Consider the following 3939-nt stretch of genomic DNA (forward strand, 5'->3'; position numbering starts at 1 on the left):
GAAAATGACAGTATGTGCTTATTTCAGATTCATGTGTTTTTATGTATCAAACTGTGTGAGAATGACAATTCCACTGTAGAAACATCAAGTCTTGCATGTTTTTGAAGGACAGCATGGTTTATTTTGAATTCGTGTTGAGTTAGTGTGAAAAGTGCAGTATATGTTCATTTTGTGCTTTTCTCGCTCAAATAGCGTTATTTTGAGCGGAAAATGACAGTATGTGCTTATTTCAGATTCATGTGTTTTTATGTATCAAACTGTGTGAGAATGACATTTCCACTGTAGAAACATCAAGTCTTGCATGTTTTTGAAGGACAGCATGGTTTATTTTGAATTCGTGTTGAGTTAGTGTGAAAAGTGCAGTATATGTTCATTTTGTGCTTTTCTCGCTCAAATAGCGTTATTTTGACCTGAAAATGACGGAATATGAGTATTTTAGATTCATTTGTATTTATTTGTCAAACTGTCATAGAATGACATTTCCACTTTAGAAACATCAATTCTTGCATGTTTTTGAAGGACAGCATGGTTTCTTTTGAATTCGTGTTGAGTTAGTGTGAAAAGTGCAGTATATGTTCATTTTGTGCTTTTCTCGCTCAAATAGCGTTATTTTGAGCGGAAAATGACAGTATGTGCTTATTTCAGATTCATGTGTTTTTATGTATCAAACTGTGTGAGAATGACAATTCCACTGTAGAAACATCAAGTCTTGCATGTTTTTGAAGGACAGCATGGTTTCTTTTGAATTCGTGTTGAGTTAGTGTGAAAAGTGCAGTATATGTTCATTTTGTGCTTTTCTCGCTCAAATAGCGTTATTTTGACCTGAAAATGACGGAATATGAGTATTTTAGATTCATTTGTATTTATTTGTCAAACTGTCATAGAATGACATTTCCACTTTAGAAACATCAATTCTTGCATGTTTTTGAAGGCCAGCATGGTTTCTTTTGAATTCGTGTTGAGTTAGTGTGAAAAGTGCAGTATATGTTCATTTTGTGCTTTTCTCGCTCAAATAGCGTTATTTTGACCTGAAAATGACGGAATATGAGTATTTTAGATTCATTTGTATTTATTTGTCAAACTGTCATAGAATGACATTTCCACTTTAGAAACATCAATTCTTGCATGTTTTTGAAGGACAGCATGGTTTCTTTTGAATTCGTGTTGAGTTAGTGTGAAAAGTGCAGTATATGTTCATTTTGTGCTTTTCTCGCTCAAATAGCGTTATTTTGAGCGGAAAATGACAGTATGTGCTTATTTCAGATTCATGTGTTTTTATGTATCAAACTGTGTGAGAATGACAATTCCACTGTAGAAACATCAAGTCTTGCATGTTTTTGAAGGACAGCATGGTTTCTTTTGAATTCGTGTTGAGTTAGTGTGAAAAGTGCAGTATATGTTCATTTTGTGCTTTTCTCGCTCAAATAGCGTTATTTTGACCTGAAAATGACGGAATATGAGTATTTTAGATTCATTTGTATTTATTTGTCAAACTGTCATAGAATGACATTTCCACTTTAGAAACATCAATTCTTGCATGTTTTTGAAGGCCAGCATGGTTTCTTTTGAATTCGTGTTGAGTTAGTGTGAAAAGTGCAGTATATGTTCATTTTGTGCTTTTCTCGCTCAAATAGCGTTATTTTGACCTGAAAATGACGGAATATGAGTATTTTAGATTCATTTGTATTTATTTGTCAAACTGTCATAGAATGACATTTCCACTTTAGAAACATCAATTCTTGCATGTTTTTGAAGGACAGCATGGTTTCTTTTGAATTCGTGTTGAGTTAGTGTGAAAAGTGCAGTATATGTTCATTTTGTGCTTTTCTCGCTCAAATAGCGTTATTTTGACCTGAAAATGACGGAATATGAGTATTTTAGATTCATTTGTATTTATTTGTCAAACTGTCATAGAATGACATTTCCACTTTAGAAACATCAATTCTTGCATGTTTTTGAAGGACAGCATGGTTTCTTTTGAATTCGTGTTGAGTTAGTGTGAAAAGTGCAGTATATGTTCATTTTGTGCTTTTCTCGCTCAAATAGCGTTATTTTGAGCGGAAAATGACAGTATGTGCTTATTTCAGATTCATGTGTTTTTATGTATCAAACTGTGTGAGAATGACAATTCCACTGTAGAAACATCAAGTCTTGCATGTTTTTGAAGGACAGCATGGTTTATTTTGAATTCCTGTTGAGTTAGTGTGAAAAGTGCAGTATATGTTCATTTTGTGCTTTTCTCGCTCAAATAGCGTTATTTTGAGCGGAAAATGACAGTATGTGCTTATTTCAGATTCATGTGTTTTTATGTATCAAACTGTGTGAGAATGACAATTCCACTGTAGAAACATCAAGTCTTGCATGTTTTTGAAGGACAGCATGGTTTATTTTGAATTCGTGTTGAGTTAGTGTGAAAAGTGCAGTATATGTTCATTTTGTGCTTTTCTCGCTCAAATAGCGTTATTTTGACCTGAAAATGACGGAATATGAGTATTTTAGATTCATTTGTATTTATTTGTCAAACTGTCATAGAATGACATTTCCACTTTAGAAACATCAATTCTTGCATGTTTTTGAAGGACAGCATGGTTTCTTTTGAATTCGTGTTGAGTTAGTGTGAAAAGTGCAGTATATGTTCATTTTGTGCTTTTCTCGCTCAAATAGCGTTATTTTGAGCGGAAAATGACAGTATGTGCTTATTTCAGATTCATGTGTTTTTATGTATCAAACTGTGTGAGAATGACAATTCCACTGTAGAAACATCAAGTCTTGCATGTTTTTGAAGGACAGCATGGTTTCTTTTGAATTCGTGTTGAGTTAGTGTGAAAAGTGCAGTATATGTTCATTTTGTGCTTTTCTCGCTCAAATAGCGTTATTTTGACCTGAAAATGACGGAATATGAGTATTTTAGATTCATTTGTATTTATTTGTCAAACTGTCATAGAATGACATTTCCACTTTAGAAACATCAATTTTTGCATGTTTTTGAAGGACAGCATGGTTTCTTTTGAATTCGTGTTGAGTTAGTGTGAAAAGTGCAGTATATGTTCATTTTGTGCTTTTCTCGCTCAAATAGCGTTATTTTGACCTGAAAATGACGGAATATGAGTATTTTAGATTCATTTGTATTTATTTGTCAAACTGTCATAGAATGACATTTCCACTTTAGAAACATCAATTCTTGCATGTTTTTGAAGGCCAGCATGGTTTCTTTTGAATTCGTGTTGAGTTAGTGTGAAAAGTGCAGTATATGTTCATTTTGTGCTTTTCTCGCTCAAATAGCGTTATTTTGACCTGAAAATGACGGAATATGAGTATTTTAGATTCATTTGTATTTATTTGTCAAACTGTCATAGAATGACATTTCCACTTTAGAAACATCAATTCTTGCATGTTTTTGAAGGACAGCATGGTTTCTTTTGAATTCGTGTTGAGTTAGTGTGAAAAGTGCAGTATATGTTCATTTTGTGCTTTTCTCGCTCAAATAGCGTTATTTTGAGCGGAAAATGACAGTATGTGCTTATTTCAGATTCATGTGTTTTTATGTATCAAACTGTGTGAGAATGACAATTCCACTGTAGAAACATCAAGTCTTGCATGTTTTTGAAGGACAGCATGGTTTATTTTGAATTCGTGTTGAGTTAGTGTGAAAAGTGCAGTATATGTTCATTTTGTGCTTTTCTCGCTCAAATAGCGTTATTTTGAGCGGAAAATGACAGTATGTGCTTATTTCAGATTCATGTGTTTTTATGTATCAAACTGTGTGAGAATGACAATTCCACTGTAGAAACATCAAGTCTTGCATGTTTTTGAAGGACAGCATGGTTTCTTTTGAATTCGTGTTGAGTTAGTGTGAAAAGTGCAGTATATGTTCATTTTGTGCTTTTCTCGCTCAAATAGCGTTATTTTGACCTGAAAATGACGGAATATGAGTATTTT

This window comes from Chaetodon auriga, unplaced genomic scaffold (assembly GCF_051107435.1).
Source record: "Chaetodon auriga isolate fChaAug3 unplaced genomic scaffold, fChaAug3.hap1 Scaffold_165, whole genome shotgun sequence".
NCBI lineage: Eukaryota > Metazoa > Chordata > Actinopteri > Chaetodontiformes > Chaetodontidae > Chaetodon > Chaetodon auriga.